A 22,633-nucleotide genomic window follows, 5' to 3' on the forward strand; every position below is an offset into this window, starting at 1 on the left:
GAGGAAGGGAGCTGAGGTTAAAAAGAAAAAGTAAAGGGCCAGAGGAAAGGATGATGTGAACCTAGACAGAAGCATCGGAGGAAGGGAGTCCTGTTGAACAGAGGCTGAAGAAAATTGAGGAGCAGCTGAGATCTGGAAGGCAAAGGAGCCCATTCCTCACAACAAAACTTGCCCCAGCGGAAGGATCTAGAGCAGTGGGGCAAGGAATGTGGGCTTTTTCCAGAAGAGATCATGGGGCAGATTCTGTAGCAGCAACAGTTAGATTGGCACCGTGATGCTTCCAGATATTTGACATGGAACTTACAGGAATCTAGCAAAACCTCACTGAGTTTTCACAAGTTTCTAAGCGCTGGATGGTTTAGGGAGGAGACAGGCCAATGTTGTGAAGACCACACTCACACTTAGAGATTATACTGCATTGAGCTAACTATAAGGAAATGGTGGGAAACTATAATTTACCTATATTTTAATCATTTTTCTAATCCTCATCTTTAGTCATTTAATAATTATTCATTGAGCTTCTACCACAATGCTCACAATACCATAGAGAAGAGAGCAAGGGCTTATTTGATGAAACTGTAAACTCCATGATGGCAAAGTCTTTGTCCAGTTCCATACTTTCAGAGCCTAGAACAAAATGTTCACTAAATACTTGCTGAATGAATGAATGGAGCAAGCTTATAGCCTGTTAATGAACTCTTGCCTCTACTACAGCTAGAATGCTGTGGGAAATTTGCTTTGCTCACCATAATGCTAACAGAATGAACAATGTATCCTTTCCCACGTTCAGAGGACTTGGCACATGGATGAGGCTGGGGGCAAATTCTCCTCACCTAGAAGAGAAATTCCTCTTCTTTCCTATTGTGGTTGTTATGGAAATGGCCATAGCCCAAGGAAGACAAGCCGCCTTTGGACCGCTCCTTCTCTCAGCATGTGCACACAGAACCATGGATAAGCAGCTCTTGCTATACGAGCATATGAGCTGAGCAGAGGTGGAGAAGGAGGGATTTGCTAACCTAAACAGAAGAGCATGGCCTTGGGTGTTATACTAGTCAGAATCCTGGCAAGAAAGAGATGGCTCATTCAAACGGGTGACCAAGGAGAGTTTCATGAAGGAGCCAGTTTTCAAGAGAGGGCAGAGTCAAGGGAAACCAACAAGGGATGGCGTTGGGAGCCTTTAATCTAAAGACTGAAGATACAAAGGGAGAGAGCGGTTGCTGAGATCTAACAATAATTGTTACTGTGGGAGAAGAATACCCAACAGGAGCCCTGGCCCTGAAAAGAAGAAAGCGGCCACTGCCAAACTGTGACCCAAACAGGAGGGAGCCAGGGAATGCACGGCTTGGTCTATCTTTCCTCCATCACTCCTATCTGTCATTGCCATTGCAACTAAAAGCCAGTGGGGAAGGGAGCCTGGTTAAAGCAGATCATGGAAATCAACCTCTCCTTGCAGAGAGCTGGGTAGAGAAGGGTGGGAAACAGATCTAAAAGGGGAGAGACTATCTAACACATTTTTGCACTTCAACATGTATTGTTTCCCTTTGTCTGGTTGAAAAACATGTGTCTCCAATATAGGAAACACAGAGTTCCCATCAGCAGATGTATCACCATGAGGTGCAGTGGATTCACTCATGTTCCCACATGAAACAGAAAATGCAGGCCAACCGACATCAGTGCTCTCCATGTAACGTAACACAGGGAAAAAAAGACGGGGGGAGGAATGACACAAAGCATGGCTCCTACAGTCTCTGCTTTTGCTCCTGCTCTCAGGCCTAAGTTGATAACCACAGCTTCCTCCTTCTTCTACCCATTTCCTGCTCCCCTTACTCTCTGTAAGCTCCTTGGCTGGAGAAAGTCTTTACCTGGTGGTGAGACTCAAACCTTTATACAAAATCTGAGTCCATGGTTGTCTTGTATTTACTGGGACTCTGCAGTTTTTCACAGATCAATGTGGTAGAGAAATACTAAGAGGAGCACCAGTCAATTCTCTGGGCTCTAGGCATAACCCTTGCTCCTTGACTTGATAAACTGCTGTTGTACTTTCCCCTTTAACGGATGGTGGGTCAGATAACACCTAGTTCGTTAGGGGTAGCTCAGGTCACGTGGTCACTTGATTTTCCACAGTCAGTGTAATGGTTTGAATAGTGACCCCCCCAAAAGATACATCTCCTAGAACCAGTGAATGTGACCTTTTTTTGAAAAAAATCATTTTTTGCAGACAGAATTAAGTTAAGGATTTTGAGATAAGATCATCCTGGATTACTGGGGTGTACCCTGAATCTAACGAGACAGAAGAGAGACACAAAGGAGAAGGCCGTGCAAAGATGAGGGAGAGATTGGAGTCATGCAGTCACAAGCCAAGGAATTCCTGGAACAATAGAAGCTGGAAGAGGAAAGAAAAGATTCTCCTCTGGAGACCTCTGAGGCAGCAGGGCCCTGCTGTCCCCTTATGTCAGATTTCGAGGCTCTAGAACGGTGAGAGAACAAATTTCTATTGTTCTAAGCCACCGAGTTTGTGATAATTTGTGACTGCAGCCTCAGAAACAAATGTGGTCAGGCATTTACTTTCTACTAGGGCCCAGTGGCAAGGCGAAAGCTGTTTAAAGGGAGAAGAGTCACCTGCAGGAGGGGTCATGGCTAGACTCCAAAACGCCAGAGGTCTGTACCCATTCTTCCACTGGAAAACAGGAGCTTTCCAAGGAACAAAGGGGAAGGCTGGTGGCCACAAATGTGGTTGGGGAAGCAGGAACCTCTTCCTTAAGCGATGAAGGATCGGGGGAGTGTGGAGCTCCACAGTTCTCAATCTTCTCTGCTCCTGACCCAAATGACTGCATCTTATATGGCAGGAATCCACTCTTTTTTCACTTATGCCTTATCTTGTCCTACAAGACCAAGTACTGTTGCCCACTTAGTGACGCAGCAACCTCTCTCTCAGTGATTAAGCAATTTGCCCAACCTTATAGAGGTGGTGAGCATCAGAGTTGAGAGTCAATCCCAGGTATATTTGAATCCTCAGCACAGGCACCTTGTATTTGACCATATTCCAAACCCCTAGAAATCTATCTAAGAGGCGAAAGGTGAACGGAGATAGTCCATGTGTTTAGGCACAGATGGTCTTCAATCATACTTGCCCTGCAGCTGTAGTAGATAAGAGATTCTTTAAAAGCTACCCTGAGTTAGATACATTCATCCTGCAGCTACAGAACGTACAAGATTCTTTAAACACTTTCAAAGTGGCTACTTGATTTTCCACCTATACCCTGAGTTGAGCATTCAAGGCTGATAATATGTCCTTTTCTCTGTATCTGCTCTCTGGGATTCATAAGTCACCAGATCGTGGCACAATCTGTGTCATCTAAATCACCTGACAAAACAAGGCACGCTGCAGTCATGTGGTCTCCGCCCTTCTCCTGCACACCACCCCAGGCAACAGCTGTTGATAATTTGAGCAACTGTTATTCCACCACATTCTACGTTATCCATTTCACCTTGGCAAGGAGATTATCTGTGCCCTCATCAAATATGTGAGCAACTGAATCACAGAACCCCATTTTCTGGATCTGTGTTCAGGAACAAATCCTGGTTTCATTTACTGGATCACCCATGTTCCCACGATCAAACAGATGGTACACTCAAAAAGGATAATTAAAGAGAGATTAATGAAGGGACATTTACAGGCCTGTGGGCAAGGTAGTGTTAAACCAACAAGCTATGGTAAAGAGTAGAAAGCTGTTACCAGCCCTAGGCCTAAAGGTACCAGGGAAGAATTATTTGCTGGAATGTAGAGAGAGCTGAAGATGTAAGGAAGGCCATCCAGCAAGAGCTGTGGCTTTTGGTATAGGGATCCAGCCACTGCAAAATAGCTGGGACAGGAAGGGAGCCAGGGGACTAAGGGCCCTGACATTTCTTCCCTCACCTTTTCCAATCTCCTGCTGATGCCTTGCACTGGACAAACCCAATCAGAAGCCAGAGGAAAAGGGAGTCAGCCAGTTGATGGAGGCCAAGGAGGTTCACCTCACCAAGGCACAGAGTGGGATGGAGAAAGCACGAGAGGGCATCTAGAGGGAAAACAGAGAATTTCCATCTATATGTTTACTGACTGGTTTTGAGAGCCAAAATATACAAATCCATACAGCAACAGCCAGTTTGTCAGTCCCCGGGTCTGACAGTCATCTATTGGAGAATGAATAAAGTATGGTGGAACCAGAGCTTCAGCCCGCCATCTCCTGATCTCTCCCTCTGTGGTCACTGGAACAGGAGGAGTCAAACACCACGCCACCTCGTGTGGCTGAATACGTGTCTATGTGTGCACCTTTCCCTTCTTAAACCAACTTCCAGGGGCCAGAATGTGCATGTACTTAGGACTCAAACATATGTGGACCTGACTCTCAGCTCTGACATTTACAACCTACCTGACAATGAGTAAGTCACTTAGTTACTTTGAACATTAGTTGTTCCATCTATATAATTTGGAATAATAACCAGCTTAACAAAAATGTTGCAAAGAATGAATGAAACAATGGAAAGTTCTTTTTTTTTTTTCTCCCCAAATCTCCCCAGTACACAGTTGTATATTTTAGTTGTGGGTCCTTCTGGTTGGGGCATGTGGGATGCCGCCTCAACATGGCCTGATAAACAATGCCATGTGCACGCCCGGGATCCAAACCAGCAAAACCCTGGGCTGCCAAAGTGGAACGCGCGAACTTAACCACTCCGCCACAGGGCCAACCCCTGGAAAGTTCTTGATAGGGTTTTTCACACATGGTAAATACTCGTTAAATGTTCCTTCTCCATACTGACCTTTTTCTTGTGCAGCTGCAGCCACCACATAAAACATATTTGTAACTCATTTTATGAGAGAATACATTCCAAATTCCAATCAGTTTACAAAACAAAAACCTTTTGAACACAACTTGTTTTAAGTCAAGAGGGGTCTGTATTTAGGCAAAACTGTCAAGGGGTGATTGATGATCATATTTCCAGAAATGATAGGATCCCTCTTACTGGGATAAAGTGAGTTCACTCTGAGTTCACTCAGATGTTTATATAAGAAAGGCTACATGACACAGAGAAGTAACCTGAAATCTATGCATACACTCTAAGGAACGTGCTCTGGAAGCACATCCACAAAACTATTAATGTTGGTTAACTCTGGAGACCAGAGTGGGATTAGGGAGTTGAGAGCAATGAAAGCAGACTCTCCCTTATTTCTCTGTATATTTAAATATTGCTTAAATATCTTACGATGAACATGCATACTCATTCTGCCTCACTTTAAAAACATTTAAAGTTCTTGCATGCTTCAAGGGCAAGACAAGATGTCGATATTACGGACAAAGGAAATGTCTGCTATGGAGAGCAGTGATGAACTACAGATGAAGCCATGATGATATGTAATAAATAAGATGGTGTAAGGCTCACTTAGTTACTAAAGAGGAAAAGTATTTTAATCATTTAGCATATGGTATGTAAAGTAAAGCTGCTAGTCATTATATAACACTAAAATCTGCAGGAGGATATATCCATTTATTCTTATTTATCCCTAATGCCTAGTCTAATAAATGTTCTATGCTCGATAAGCAAGTATTGTATTAATAATTTTTTTAATTGAGAGACAGAGTGGTATGTTGAAGAGAACGCAATTAAATCAATTGTCACAAGCACTTCACAACTTCCCTGAGTCCCAGTTCCCTCATTTATAAAATGGGGGAGTTGATAACATGAGCCATTCCAAGACTGTAATTTTAATAAACGCGTAAGTATGTAGAGTTTTGAGAAGTGACATTGAGTACCCAATTATTTATTATACCAAGTAAGGATTTTAAAAATCATCATCTATTGTCACTATTATTTCATAAGTAAAAGGAAATTTTAACACCAAAAATGTAAGAGAGACATAATTCAGAATAAAGAACAGTCTTTCCTAAGAAAAGAGAATTGGCAACCTTACACCACTGCATGCACACGCGTGCACACACACACACACACAGATGCACACAAAATTGTACAGAAAATTTGACAAAGATTCACAGTAGATTTTGAATCAAAGGACTAAGTGAACTCTGGATTCTTATCATCTCTAAGATTTTGTGAACACTTTTTTTATTTTTCTAAATTTACTTAATGTTTTTATTTTCCAATTCGAAAATATGCCCTTATTTGTTAAAAAAGAATAATAATAATAATTCCAAACAACACTGATGTGTATAAAGTGGAAAATGAAAACCCGCTTCAAGGCCCTCCCACTCCTACTCCCCAAGTTAACACAATTCAAGTGTGGCGTGTAGGCTATTTTCTGTGACAACGTAAACATATGTATATTGGCACATAGCTTTTTTAAAGGAATAGAACTAATTCTAAACTGTCTATCAGTTTGCAAAGTAGAGAACAACATATGTAGTAATAATCAACTGAGCTGGATGTCAATAACATTTAAGGAAAATATTTGTTTGGCTCAGTTGAGGGGAGTGGCTCGTTGCCATACATTCCTCATAGTCGGGCAAGAAGCTTGAGTTTGAAAGTTTCCCTGATTCAGCAGGCAATTCATTCCTGTGTGCTGCACACGAGATCCCAAGATCTTATCTTGGGATAAAGATCTGCCAAAGAAGATGAAAAGCTGAGGAGTGTCCAGATGCAGAAGATCAAGTGGCTATTTGGAACAGAACTGAAGGGGGTCAATGAAGGTGTCACCCAAGGCTGGCAAGGAACTAGAGTCTTGAAGTGGGGTAATGGCCTCCATTGGAAAGCCATAGCTATGGCTGTGTTTAGGGGCACAAACTTAGTGAATGGAAGCAATTTTCATTTCTGGAAACTCCCATCATCTACTAATTCCCTAAAAGCACACCACAGGACTAGAGAACACCATAAAGGAAGGTTCGAGAGGCCTCTGGGAGGCTGGGGCAGTGGCTCCCGAATGCCAGTAGATGTTAGCCTTTTCCCAAGTTTCAAACTGTGAAAGCCACAAAGTCCAGAAGTTTTCAAACCACCGAGTTAGTGCTCCAGATTTGGTCACAAACACTGGCCGTATTTTCATAGACAAAGAAAGTCAAAGAAAAGTGGAAGCAATTGGCCTGAATTGAGGCATGAATGGTCCCTATTAGCTTCCACCATTTATTCAAATTTAGCAAATGATGGCATACTTTGACTGGGTTGAGACAACCTCAAAGTGTATAGTCTACATAATTTTACTCTCTAAATATCAAGAATGTTGTTCGTGTTCAATGAATGAGAAGGAAAGAAAAACTAGTCACTTGGTATGAGTTTGGGCAAGTATATTCTCCTCTCTGAAAGTAATGTCATCTACACAAAGAATGGCACAGACTGACTCCTGTGACACTGTGCCACCATCTCACATGTAATAGTCATCATTAGGAGTTGAACAGAACTTTAACCTTTGAGTCAGGATACAGCCTCAGGGTCCTCCAGGCAGCCTCTGTTAGTCAGAGCTGGCACCGTACATTAAATCTATTTACCATATTTGGACTCTGATCTCTAAGATCCTTCCTAGATCTAGCTTACAGTTGTTCTCTAAGAATAACCCATCAAAAAGAGGAAAAATAATATCCTCTAAATAAAATGTGTCTATATCAATGTTTAATCACAGATCATGGTTAACAGAGAAAGGAAACTAATGTTGCCTTTTCTGTGGTCTTACTGTCCCTGGTCAACCTGCCTCCCCAGCTATTGCGGACCATGGAAGTTCTCTTTCTTCTCTTCTGTTTTGCATTAGAAGTGAATTCTGCATATGTGCATCCTCTCCCTCCATTCTTTATCACTGGTGACCCACAAATCTGCTCACAACCAACCAGAGAGGTTCCTAAGTTTTGGGCTTTGAGCCTGGGAAGTAATGAACCCTTAGAAGAGGTGATGTTAGCTTCATTAGCAACAGCATCCCAAGGAGAACAGGGTGGAAGTCAACATATCAAAAATACCAAGCATCATGGGAATGCCCGAGCCTTCTTGAAGTAGGCCACAGAGCAGCAAGCAACATTTCCTTACAGGACTCCCTTAAACCTGAGATAGTAATTGGTTCCTCAGCCAAACAAGTATGATCATTTACTTGGAAAACTATGTTAAACAACATTAAAGCAGATTTCTTTACTGAGTGATTGTACAAAGCTTTCAACACCAATGTGTATTATGAATCCCTAAGAAGAGCGTTAGATTCTGCCTCAGTTTCTCAAATGTATTTAACCGTGAGCCTTTGTACCAAGGCCTATCTTGTGGGACCAGTGTTCCATATGACAAACATTGGAAAACAAAGCCCTAGCATTCTGAAGGCAGCTTCCTCATTTTATACAGATGAAAAATTTTAAAATTAGTCTTCCCAGATGGTTTATAGGGAAAGCTGGAACAAGAATCCAGATAGTTCAAAGGTAGGCTTTGGTCTTATTTTAATGCCATAGGTCCTTAAGACAATTCCTAAGGATTAGGCAAAAGGGTTAGTTCCAGCACATATGTGAAAGAGTCTCCTTTACTTCTACAGGTCCTGCTCTGTGATGTTTAGCTGTGAATATTAATGTTACCAATGGATGCTAGAGCCGAAAACAATCTTGGAGGACCCCGGCTCTGACTCCCTCATTTTACAGATAAGGAAACTGTGGCTCAAAAAGGCTACCAGACTTACCCCAAATCACATAATAGAGTTTGGACTAGACGTAAGTCTGCTGATGGCTCAGTTTCACGTATAGAATCCAATATACTGCAGCCACTAACTCCTAGACTGAGCAAGATAGAAAAGATGGTTTATTCAAGTCAAGATAAACCCTTTGCTGTTGAACTTACAGAAATTGTGTATGTTTCATGTATATATAAATATATGTGTGTGTGTAGATAGATAGATGGAGATAGACATAGACACATGCAGATATATACACATCCCTATTCTAACTCCTGAAGAGGCTATCTAAGTGGAATAGGAGTTAGGGAAACAATGAAGGAGAGCATATATTATAAATAGCTAAAACACACCAAAAAAGTCTTCTATGGAAGTGAAAGAAAAAAACTCAGTCAAGGTATTCAAAAGAAAACCAGACTTGTCAGTATCACCACTCGGTGGTTCTCCATCCCGGCTGTGTCTAAAAATCCCCTTGAGATCTGTTTAAAAACACACCCATGCTTGGGACTCCCCGAGCCTGGGGCCTGGGGTGGGGCCGGGACACTGGCAGCTTTGAACAGCCTCACAGGTGGTTTCACCTGCAGCCAGAGGTGAGAACCACTCCCCGAAGCCAGAGAGTCCAAGGGCAGATTCCCTTCACTCTACATCATCCAGCCTCTGGGGCTGCGGGTGGAATGTCCAGCCCAGAGGTTTTCCAGACGTTCGTTCACAGCCGAGGCTTGCTCACAGCCTCGCCCTGAGCGTGGAGCCGGAGCCAATAATTCCCAGCTTCTTTTTGGGCTTCTAGCTGCCCCGGGCTGCCTTACTGGCTCCCGTCTCTCTCTTAGCACTTGTCAATCCAAAAGCACTGGGGAAGCTGGAGTGAAATCCTTCCATTTGTTTATGTGGCAACAAGCTCAGAGTCTGCGCCGAAAAAATGTCCTTGGCCTTTGACAAAGCCGCCTTGGAGGTGCCTGTGTCTGTTTTAAATCGTCCGGAAACTCGCTGGGAAACCGGTGCCCTCCCCCAGGAGCCAATCTGCTGAATCAGCCCGGAGCAGCACAGGGAGACCGGCGGGATTCAAACGCCAGCGTGTTTTTGACATTTTTGTATCTTTTCGCTTCAGGGGAAGGCAGGAGTTTGGATGTGACTGTGGAGAATAGGTCAAAAAGAGATTGATTTGTGAGATTGGTATTTTCAATTTTCGGGAATTCTTGAAATACAATGATGAGGCCCTGGAATATGGAAAGGAATCAAGGGTTTATGACATTTGTTTTAAAGGAAAGTTCTCGTTATTGGGAGACTAATGTATTAGCCACCTTTAACAGCCTTGGAGGAGAGTTTCCGGCTAGATCTTTGAGGCCTCAGAAAGGTATCCAGAAGGCAAGGAAAAGGAAATAGAAGAGACAAATAAAATAACCTTTCTAAAAGTAACACGAGTTCAAATTGAGAAGCTTCCTCTAACTTATGATGAAAAAAGCAATGTGACGGTTGAGAAAATTCGATATTAATAAAAGAGTCGTTAAGGGCGGGGTGAGAGGAGGCTCAGCCCTCCCATGAGAACAGGTGAAAAGTGTAAAATTATTTTTTACCGTGGGTTCCGCCCACACGTGGAAGGCTTGCGCTGTTCAAGGAGCCATAGAAACGCAAGTCCCTGCCCTTAGGAAATCTGCCATCCAGACAAAGAGACAAGAGAAGGACAATGTGAAATAGCAAAAGGATAGAGAAACGCCAATGGCAATTTGAAATATAGAAGGTATTTCACAGCATAAGTGAAAAGTCGGCTCAGAGAGTAGAGGTGCCCAGGCTCCAGACACAGAAGAGGGTTCTTTTGGCTAGTGTAACCAGGGGGAAGAATCCACCGAAGTGGGGCCCGGGGAGCCAGACCCTACAGGAAGAGAGAAGACCGAGGAAGCCGGGAGAGTACTGGGGGCAGAAGGCAGGAGAGAGGACACAGCTTGCAGTCCAGTGTGCCTTCCCATCTTTGACCGCCCCAGCTTTAGGAAATATGAAGAACGCTGCTTTGGCCTTTTCCTGCTCTGAGCATCAGTGATGTTGTGAATGCCACCTTTGACCTTACCTGGGTAACAGTTAATCAGGACATCCAGCCTAGAGCAAGTTCTTCAGGGAAAGATCCAGAGTGAAGCAAATTTGGAGAGAAAGGGGAAAGTGGCGAAAATTCACATTTATTGAGCATCTCCATGAACACGCCCTATGTTAGAGACTTTAAGTGTATAACCACTTAGTCCTCAAAATAAAAATACCAAAATCAACAGCCCTATATGGATGGTGTGATTGCTCCCAATTAATAGAAGAGGCAAATGAGAGAAGAGAAGTTAAGCAATTTGCCGAAGGGCACAGAGTAAATAAGTGGAAATGCTCAGAAATGATAGAGGCAATGAGCATAATCAAAGGTAGAAATGAATAGAGACCTGGACATTCCTTAGAGATTTGTATTATCTTTCCAGTTCCTTCTCCTTTATCCTGTGGGTGCCTTCCTTTCCCCTATCCCACGATTTTAGTCACATCATAGAATTTCAGAGTTAAAAGTGTCCTTAGAAAAGTATCCAGCCCCCTCTTTCAGCTTATGAGGAAAGAGGGGCTCAGAGAGGTGAGCCTGTGTGAGTGCCAGGGTCACACAGCCTGATCAGGGGGCAGAGCTCAGAAGCCAGCCTACCATGCTCCCAACGCACATGCCAGCCCTGACGAGGGACTGGGTGAGTAGCAGAAGAGATGTGTGTGTCGCCAGGCAGTTATGAGAGGACTTAGATTTTCTGTCACTTCTCTGATGCACCCCTCATCAGAGACACAGAAGTATCTGCCACTTCCAAATCATAACAAATTCGTACTCTCTTTGCCCTTTGAGACGGCTTGCGCAGGGTGGCAAAGCATGCCAGTACCCATGGGGCTCCTCTTCTTTACCCTGAGCCAGACGGAGACAGGAGTCATTGAAAAACAGAGTGAGCCGCAGAGACTCACAGCTCTTCACGCTCAGGCTTGCCTTCCCCCACCGGGGGAAGAGTCAAAGTAAAGGCATTTCTGGCAGTAGTGGGCGTTTATCTTAAGATTGCAAATAAAATTTCGTCAAGAAACAAGACTCATCATAGGTGTAGCATCTGTTTTTACTCAAAGGCAGATTGACAATGGATAAATGATGGTTGTGCTCTTGGGTTTCCAACTTCTAAAGGCAGACTGAAAGAAATGGGCCCTGGGCCTGCTGGGAGGTCAGAGGAGAGATCTTGACTTTCCCTCTCACTAGTGTCTCTGGTCATCAAGTGGGGAGAGGACAAGTCAGCCCTCACTGTGAGAGAGGGGACCCGGTTTCTGTTGCTTTTGAGGGCAAGCTGCGGGTGGCTCTCGAGGCCAGCTAGCCTAGGAAATAGCACATGGGTTAACTTTCTCCAACCCGAAAGCTAGTCGCCGCCTAATCTTACTCCCAGTGACTTGGCCAGCAATGCTGCCATTGTTAGCAGAAACTACTCTAAATGGCTATCAGTTTCCTTCCAAACACACACACACACACCCTATGAAGGAAGTTTTGGCGTGCTACATTAAAATAAAGCTTTCTTGATCCTATCAAGAAACCCCTAGAATTCCAAAAACCCCTAGAATTCCTGTTAAATAAGAATGACCATGTAGACAGTTTTATTTGAAGCCAAGTCTCAAACTTTGAAACTGACTCCAATGCAGTTTTTGCTTTTTCCCCTGGGGGCCTATTCTGTTGACTTTTAGGCAGTTTTACAAGGCTCCTACCAGCTAAATAAAGATGGTTTAATCAACCTGCCAGCCACCTCCACTAGCAGTTAAGTGCAGAAACAGAATCCTAAATTAAAGCCAGGACCTTCTCTTCCCTTTTTCTAAATATAAAAATGAGGCCAGATCAGCCAAAAAATAAACATCTACCAGTCAAATTCCAGGTCTCTGCTCTGCCCCCATTCAGAATGTGCTTGCATCACACAGCGATTGTCTAGTATAGAAAAAAGCCCGCATCAGAGCTTCCAACTGGTATCCTAAAGTGCCCAAGGAGTGGAAAACCTCCACCTGCTCACTAACATCCGTGACAATTAGCTGGGAACTCTCCAGGTATTTTCAATGGGAGAGGAATGTGTAGTTAACAGCACTGACCCACCCCCACCTCATTCTGCTGTATGACATCACTGCGGCCTGCGGGAGAGTGACCAAAGCTAGTGAGAATAAAGAATACCATCTTCCCATCAAATGGAGAGGGGTTCCTTGGCCTCTGTCATTCATAGCAAAACTAGTTCCCAACTACCTCCAGAATTAATTTTCAAAAAATAACTTTTGTCTAGTCCAGAATGATCTAGATAATCACCTCTGTCTTTCACTTCTTACTGTTTCAGTAGATGAATTCTTCCTGGAGATTTCTGCAAATCTCACTCACCTTGGGGTTCAGTTTTTTGTGGTGGTGGTGGTGGTGGTTTTTGGTGAGGAAGATTAGCCCCGACCTAACATCTGTTACTAATCTTCCTCTTTTTGCTGGAGGAAGATTGTCCTTGAGCTAACATCTGTGCCAATCTTCCTCTATTTTGTATGTGGGATACCACCACAGCATGGTTGATAAGCAGTGCGTAGGTCCACACCCCAGATCCGAACCCGCACACCCCCGGGCCGCTGAAGTAGAGGGCGCAAACTTAACCACTATGGCACTGGGTCGGCCCCACATTTCAGTTTTAATAACATTCAATGAGGAATCTTTTACGAACTACATCTTAGTACTAAGATAAAGACTATCTAATACAATACTGTGTTTTACTCAAGACTATGCTTCTCGAAGTGTGGTCCATGATGGTGTAATTGGTTATACCCCAAATCACCAAATAAACGGTATCTGAGATCATCAATTTTACTCAAATATTGGAAAGAAAATATATCTTTGTATGAAAATAAAAACAAGTATGTACTATGGTGTAGAAGTAAAATGTCTATGACTGTCAAGACAAAAATGAAGGTTAAAAAGAAATTTATGATGGACCACTTTGAGCCTGTGCACCAAACCATCCTGGGCTGCATGCCCACTCTTGCCTGATGGGGGTAGATCACAGCAGGGGGTTGAAGGGAGGGCTGGAGAGCACGTCTACTTTCTCCTGCCATGTAGAGTACTTTAGTGGAGACATACGAGAGGTCCTGACAATATGTTTAATGGTAAGGACATTTTAGAGAAGGAAAATGGTGGCTTCATCAAAGCTCTGGAACCGTGTTTTCTAAAGAGTTGTCAACTCACCTCTAGTCACACAGAAAGCATTTTAAGCAATACATGGATAAGCATTCATATTTCAATGCATTTGAATGTTCTTCCTCTATGGCAAGTTATGCACATGTTCCTAATTTTCTCAAAGTTTTTCTTTTAAACTAGTTTCAGTAAAAGAAATGAGTTAAACTAAAGACAAAAGATTAAATAATAGTACATGTGGTAATAGATACAATACAATCGTGAAGGTGGTAAGTGAGTGACTGAACTTAGACAACCTAAATCCATCTCTATGTTTATGATATTTCTCTACTTAAGAATATTAAGAAATGCCATACTGGGTCAGCCCCGTGACCCATCTATTAGATTTTCAAATGACCCCAAAGAATACTTATCTCCTCATAAATTTATTACGACCTACTATGTACCATAGACAGCCTTATTTAAAGGAGCCACCAGTCCAGTGAGAAGGCAGACTAATCCCAAACCAGTGCAATACAAGGTCATCATTGTCATGATGGATACGACCAAAAGGTTCAAAGAGAGAGCAGATGCAACAGCAAATAAGTCTGCTGGATTAGGGTCAGAGAAGGCTTTATAGAGTGGGTGACATCTGAGTTGAAACTTAAAGAGCAAAGAAGCTTATAAAGCACATTGCATGAGAGAGCATAGTTATCTTCCATAAAAACAATGACAAAAGTTAATGCATAAAACTTAAACATATGTAGATTATTTTTAAAGTTCCTGATTTTAGCTCCAGAATAGATTAGCTTGCACATCTGGTCAGCCTTTTAGGGGTCCAGAGGGTCCTCTCAGTAGCTCTAAAAATAAGCACAGTGGCAAGGAGCTCCAGAGGAGGGACCACCAAACCTCGCCTTGGCAGGAGAGACTTCCTTTAGACAAAGTCTGCAGCAACTCCTGTGCCCGCACCAAAGAGCATCCAAAAAGTACATTCTTGTTTCATGCTAAGGATTTGTCGAGTACCAAAGAGGTTAAGAGACTGGAGATGCCTTAACGACCCCCTCCTTAGAAACAGCTATGGGTAGAATGAGTTCTGTTTCCAAGTATCCTTGGAAAAAGTTTCCCTTGGGTGAACCCCAAGAGAGGGAGAGATCAAATGAGTTTGAATCCTGTCCTTGCCACTTTTGAGGGGCTCCAGGCTGCCTCCTGCTTTCCCAAATGTCTGTTAGTATTGAGGGGTCAGACACCAGCATTTCGTATATCCTCATTCCTTTCATTGTGAGTGGCTGCCTTAAAGACATGGTAACAATGGGACATCTGATGACTTAAGCCCAGCTGCATTGTAATTCTCCGAGGATAGACCTCCTTTCCAGGAATGATCCCTAAGGAAATTCCAAATATATGGGCATATAAATCTGGGTTATTGACCTGGCACCAAGCTCTAGCTGCCACCTACTCTACCTTAGTGCCAAACAGCTCACAAATTGAAAATTCATTAGGGTGTCTCCAGACATCTTTGTTCTCTGTGTATAAAAGGCGGCAGAGAACATTCTAAATTGGCAGCCTTCGTGCCCAATCACAACCCCACCCACTGTAACCATACACAATGAATATCTCTGCAAAACTGCAGCCAGGAAGCAGCCAGAAATACCTTTTTGGACAGCCATCTGTGTCTGCCTACTCTCTTGCTCACTGGATTGCCAGGTTTTCGTCATCCTTAGCTTCCATACCCAGAACCTAGCACAGTGTCTGACACATAGTAGGGGCTCAAGAAATGTGACTGAGGGATGATTCCATTCTACTGATTCTTTTTCTGCTCTATTCCCCCAAATTCAGTTCAGTTCAATGCCTGATTTCTAATATGTGAAAGTTACTGAAGTCTATTTGGTCCAGATCAAATCAGAGAGAGGACAACGTTGAAGATGGTGCCAAGTCAACAGCAAAATTACAGGCAGAAGCCAGTGAAAGGATTAGAGTCACTAGAATTCCCTGCTGTAGTACTGTATGAGCCCATCTAATACAATGCATAGCTCAATACCATTTGTGTATGTACAAATATTAGTTGACATTCATAAGAAGAATTCTTATTTTAGGTTCTCAAGAGAACCTAAAATGTCTTGGCATTAGAACCAACTTGATTTCTCTGGTTTAATATGGCCTTTGACAATTTTGTTATGTAACCATTTCAAAGACTGAACCACAACTGGGAATTATGTGTCCAAACAGGTCTAGTAGGTATGAGGCATGGGAGAGTAAAAGAATGGACGGTAGCTCTGTTCAGAAAGGAGGATCATAGAATTAAAAGCTTGGAGACATTTCTAATAATGGCCACGCATGTAGCGAGATGCACTGGAATGAAAAGAAATAATTGAAGAGCAAAGATCCATAGCGCCAGGGTATTGGAAGGTCAATACGGTTGCAGAAATCCCTGAGAATGATGGCAGCGGATGGAATAAAGGGGAGACTGAATCACAGGCTCAAAAATCAAGGTAGAATTATCTGGCAATTAGAGAAAGTGTGAGATATTAAGATATCAAATCCTAAAGTGGAAAGATTGTTAAAAGTTTATGGTGTGGCAAAAGTTTAAAAGCAATAATGGAGATTATTATAATGTTATACCAACATAAAATATTGTAATACTGCATCCCCTTCCTTGCCTAAAAAATTTCCTAAAAATAGGAGTAAGAATAGGATAAAAAGGAGCATTGATTACATGCCTGCTATGTTCCAAGCCCTGGACCTGTAGGTTTGACAACATTATTATTTCATTTAGGTTATTATAGAGTTGGCATGATTTGTGCTTGATCTTCAAATATGATAGGATTTCATTATGTGTGGTGTTTTTAGTCTAACCTCTTCCTGTAACAATTTAACATAGTTATTTCTCTCTGATGTTAAGTGAGCAAATGTACGAAGAAAAAAAACGCAGTAATACTAGCATCTACCAGACAACGATTACAATCCTGACACTGGCCTACGTGTTTAACACACACTTATTTACATAACCTCTCAAAAGCCTCTTAAGGTAGATGATATTGTTTCCATTTTGTAGACTCTGAAATTGAGACTCAGAGATTGAGAAACTTGCCAAAAAGTACAGAATTCATTAACAGATGAAGGAATCAGACAATTCTGTTTAATCCCTACCCATGTTCTTTCCATGACATCATGTTACCTTTTAACTGGAGAGACTTTTAAAGAAAATGATAATGGTGCCATTTACAGCTACAGTGAACAGGCAGAAACAACTTTCAGAGCAAAAATTGAAAATGCAAAGTCCTCTTCACAATGGAACAGGACCAGGGTTAGCAGCGGAGGAGGCAGAGAGCTGCGATGAATTGACATTCATATTTTCAAGATCAGAAAAGAAAGGCCAAGGGTGAGAGGTATTCTCGAGGGATGTATTTGTGATGGATAAAGAAAGAAGGCTTCTTTCTGATATTGCTAATTCTGTTCTGTCTACACTTCTGTAATACCTCTGAACACAGAACTGTTTACCCCAGGCCTTTCACCTGTGGTTCTAAGAGGAAATCGGCTTGTTGTCAACACACATGATTGGTAGTCACCTCTGCCAAAGAGATGCACAAAGTGCACATTCTTGAGGTCCCTGAAATTGTCCACCGTCCTTTAGTTTAAGATTAGCCATAGTCTTGTATCAGTTTCTCCAGAGATGGTGCCAGGAAAACAGCTTGTTTCTGGTCCTGGTCTGCCTAACTTTCCTTGGCTAGTTATTTTCAACCCTAGATATACATGAGAAACCCTGCAGGATTTCTTTTTTCTTGGTGAGGAAGATTGACCCTGAGCTAACATCTATGCCAATCTTCCTCTTTTTTTTCTGTATGTAGGACACCACCACAGCGTGGCTTGATAAGTAGTATGTAGGCCTGCATGGGGCATCCGAACTCACAAACCCTGGGCCACCGAAGTGGAGTACATGAACTTAATCACTATACCACTGGGCCGTCCCCATGAAGGATTCTTTTAAAAAATACCAATTCCTTAGGCCCCATTCCAAGAGATCATGATTCATTTGGTCTGGGCTTGGTCCTGGGCACTGGCGTTTTCTAGTTCTCCCCATTATTAAACAATAATGAAAGATTATTTTATGCACAGCCAGGACCGAGACTCACTGGCCCATGCCCATTGCCTCACCTCCAACACAGACGCAAGCATTTCTGCCATTTAATATCCCAAGCTGCTGGAAATTTCTAGAAATAAACGAGGGGCAATTCTTCCTCTCCTTGAACATTTCTCTTCTCCTCTCTTTTACTTCCACATCTCTCTTTTGCTAAAACACTTCACTCAAAGACTACACTCAAAAATTGTCACAGGCAAGTAGCTCAGAGAGGCAAGAAATATCTTGCTTACTTGCCTCTGCGTACGTCCCAACTCTTGCCTATCTTTATAATTCTTTCAGATAGGTAACAGGAAGACTAAATTCCCAAGACTCTTTGAAGAAAATATCCAAATGGTTAGAAACTTGTTTGACTGTTCCATGGACTTCATTTCCTGGAGTGGCGATATCGTCTCTATGCGCTTCCATTTGGAGATGGCTGCGGTAAATAAAGCTCAGTCTTGTGCGGTGGACAGTGTGTCCCGATGCCAGGCTACTAGGCATATCCAAAAGGAGAGAAAGAGACATCATGACTATCAAAATCAAGTTATCCCCACCAGCTATATGTGCTGTGTGACAGCCACTGTGCTGGATGATGGCATCTGTAGAGTCTGCGTGAGATAGAGCCACCAGGTACGGAAAATTCAGGATCTAGGTGAAAATTCAATTTTTAAACATGAGAAGATAAATGATAGTATATAATAGAACTCCAATGGAGGAGGGGCAGGGAGGAATTACATATACACATATTTTGAATCCAGCACTCCAGGCTTTTTATTTCATTGAATCATTACGATTACCCAACTATCTCCCTTTCAAAGATGAAAGAACTAAGGCTCAGAAAAGTTAACCTGGAGTCAATGCAGCACAGCAGGGAGGAAATCTATTTCGAATTCTGACAGCATTATCACCTACAAGCCACGCGATGTTGGGCAGATTCTTTTCCCTGAACTTCTGTTTCACTCTCCATAAAATATAAAGGTAATAAGAGCAGCTATACAGTTGTGATGAGAATTAAATAAAAATATAAAAGTAATGTAGTAATCGCTCATCATTTAGTAATCCCTGTCTAAATCATTATGGTAGCTGGAATTTACTTAAGATAGCATAACCAGAGTCCCAGCGAAAATGGGAACTCTGGTCTGTGAAACCTCATTCTCTTTCCATGACACAAGAGATAGAGACCAAGAGGTCAAAGGAAGGAAAGATGAGGTAGATTGAGAAATTCAAGGAAGACTCCAAAACTGAAGAAGTAAGGAGTTAGCTGGGTTTCCAAGAAAGAATACAGATAAGCAAGAAGACTTGTACGTTCTCTCCTTTGGGCTAATGCCAGAAATGTTACTTTTGGGCATCCAACATCAAAAATTATATTTTAATTGCTTTTTGATATACAGACAGCAATTTTAGCGCGATATTAAGCAACTATAAGAAAGAGCAGAGAACAAAAATTCGGATGGCGTATTCACCAACCCCGACTCTAAATTGCTCTGCTAGATCGATTAACACAAGCATTTGTTCTCCAAGTCCTGGTCACTCCGAGCCAGGCCAAGGCAGAGGGCGAGGTGTGGCCACACTTCCCTCTGCGGGCAGATACAGAGAGAACGGAGCTCTTGGAAACTCTTGACATCTGTGAAGTCTGAGAGAAAGGGCACGTCTTGGAGTGTGCCTCCTCTTGCAGCCACCTTCCAAGGTACCGAAACCACTCCTCTGACTTAATGAACTCCACATGCTGCCACAGCTATTTATAGTATCAGCCCCGTGAGTGTTTTGTTAAAGCCTCTAGATCATATTTCTTAGCTTTGCAGGTTTATTTCCTACAATTGGGCCATTAAATTTTTCCTCCCTTTCCTCCCCCACCACATTCTTGGAAACCCACGGTCAACTATACAAACAAATGTACAGGACTATCCAAATATTTTTAAGCCATTATTTGCCCTCTCTGTTTTTGTTCTGCTCCTGTAAGTGTGAATTTCTATAGCATCACTCTTCCTGGAAACTTCGATCTGACAGAAGGTAATTCAGCCAAAGGGAAGGGAAAGAAAAATCCTCTATAAGCAAGGTTGTCACTAAGTCTGCTCCTACTAAGTGCAAACTAACCCCAAAAAGTCACAGGAAAGCAAGACAAATCTGACAAAATAAAGGTGCAAACAAAAGGGGAGCAAAGAGAAAACAGGCTGAAGTGAATAATCAAGAAATAAAGGGGGGCTAGCCCCATGGCCTAGTAGTTAAGTTCGAGTTTAGTTTCTGGACACAGACCTACACCACTTGTCAGTGGCCATGCTGTGGTGCCAACCCTCATACAAAATAGAGGAAGATTGGCACAGAGGTTAGCTCAGGGAGAATCTTCCTCAAGCAAAATGATGAAGATTGGCCACACATATTAGTTCAGGGTGAACCTTCCTCAGGAGAAAAAAAAAAGGAAAATTTATCTGCAAAAAACAAGGAAACTGAAAATGACAAGTCCAGTCTCTGATGAATCGGAAGAGAAAGGAGCCAAATCTGAGTATTAGTGTACACCAGATCTCATGAGGGACCCCTGTCTCCCTTCTCGTACAATCCAGAGGAATATTTTTATCAGCTATTTTGTAAATGCATTTTAGTAGTTCTAGAAACCAATTTTCCAGAAGGAGGGAATTCCACCTCCCCCCATTTTTTAAACATATTTAGGTAAGTGCAAATGCTTTTGTTTAAGGATATGAAGTCTCGTGCCGGTTGCTTACCTTGCTGTACCATCGGAACATAGTGGGATACTGAATCGGGGCGGGGGGGGGGGGGGTGTGACTGTCCTAGGTGTCAATTTAACATTCCACAGTTTGGGCTGGGGCAGTTTTTACAGCCTATAATACCAAGCCTACTCAATGGCAATTTAGAGCTGCAGTCATGCATTTAATAAGTCTTAAAACCTCTTAACTTACTTCTATTCTCATGTTGGGTTTTAGTAGAATTGCCTCCTAAAGAGAGCTGCTCCTGAACTTGGCTCTCCCTGTCAGAGCCGTGCGCCCTCTGTGACATCTTTAGTCACGGTAGTCCATATTTTCCTAATAACTTTGTTAATATGCTGTGATGATACTAATCATTAACGGTGACATTAATTGTGAATTAGTGGGACTTACGCTGCGTATGAAGTGTTCATATTTGTACCCTTCCTTCACATAAACCAGTACAATCTCAATTTTTTTAAAAAATCCAAGTACATATTAAGATTACTTTCCTCAGCTTCCCTGTGTTAATAGGATTTCTCAAAAGAAAATAAATTCTTAATCCAGTCATCCGTGAGTTTTTGCTTTGGTTTGATTTGGGGTTTTGCTAACATTAACTGAGAATTTCCTATGTTCTAGGCACTGGTGCCTTTTCTCACTTAATCTGTGTACAAATTGTGAGTTAGAGATCATCCCATGTTTCAGACAATAAAATGGGGTTCAGGGAGCCGACGGGACTCATTCAGGGGCTCACGGACAGTGGGCAGCTGAGCAGGGGCCATGTTCAGATGAGCCTGAAGGAATTCGGGTGAGCAGGGCCCGGGCACACGCCTCCCTCCCACGTGCCTGCACCTGTGGCACAGGGCTCATGTTTCAGGCTGCTTTAAGGAGGTAGCTGCAGGTGGCTGGGGAGCTCTTAGCCCTTAGAGCATACAACTAAACTAATCCTCTTCCTGTAAGCCCCCACCACAGTGCTGTTTAGTGAACCTCCCCCATGCCAGGGACCCTTGAAATCTGGCTTTGTCCACCATCTCTGCCTCTCTCTGTGCATCCACCACCAGCACATGCTAACAGTTCAGTCCCACCACATGCACCTCCACAAAGATCCAGCCCCCTGTCCTGCAGCAGACGATGCGAGTCCTCATCTAGACCACTGCAATAGACTCTATTTTTGAGAGAAATCTCTGGATTTCAGAGACACAAACTCACCTCAAAGTAGCCTAGGAGAAGAGAGCTTGATGGAAAGACCCTGGGGTGTTCACAGACAGAAGACTGAAGCAACCTTTGGGCATTGGGAAGAACTGAAAATGAGGAAGTGAATGCCCGCTCCCATGCCTCCCACCCTTGTCTCTACTTCTCTGCCTGTCGTCTTCATTGTCTCCATGTGTATGGCATCCCCTACACGTCAAGAAACACTACCACCTTACGCTCCCAGGAGTGCCAGCCCACAGCTTCTGCAACCAAGAGAGACACCTCATTCTCAGAATCTCTTTGGAAAAAAGAAAAAGAGAGAAAAGAATTCCAGAGGAGCATATCTCTAGATCAGTCAAACAAGGCCAAGGAGTAGAGTCAGGTAAAGACATGGAAAGCCACGCTTGGAATTGGAGGAGGGAGCGTTCCCAGAACAGGCCGCATGCTTTTCCAACCGTTATAGATTTGCCCTTCTGTTCTCTCTTCACAACCTTCATATGCAAAGCCCTACCCATTGTCCAAGGGCACCTTAAATACCACCCGGGAAGCTTTGTTCAGTCACCAACAAGAGGCCTCTCTTCTTTGTAGCGCCCCCACCCCTCCTTAGTTGTGCCCTCCCTTAGGGCTCTCTTCCTTCTTGAACTTGCATTCAGGAAACTGTCTGCAAGTTTCCTGGCACAAGTAAATTCCTAGAGGTGAGAGATCAGATCTTAATCACATTTATATTTCTCCAAAATGCCAAGGAAAATCTTTGCCTATGACAGGCACTCCATAACTGTCTGCTGCGTGGTTGAGGGAATGACTATAAATGTCTGAGAAACGTTTCAGTACCCACCCTGGGTGTTAGATTCCTCACCAAACAG

This window comes from Equus przewalskii, chromosome 1, assembly GCF_037783145.1.
Source record: "Equus przewalskii isolate Varuska chromosome 1, EquPr2, whole genome shotgun sequence".
NCBI classification, from domain to species: domain Eukaryota; kingdom Metazoa; phylum Chordata; class Mammalia; order Perissodactyla; family Equidae; genus Equus; species Equus przewalskii.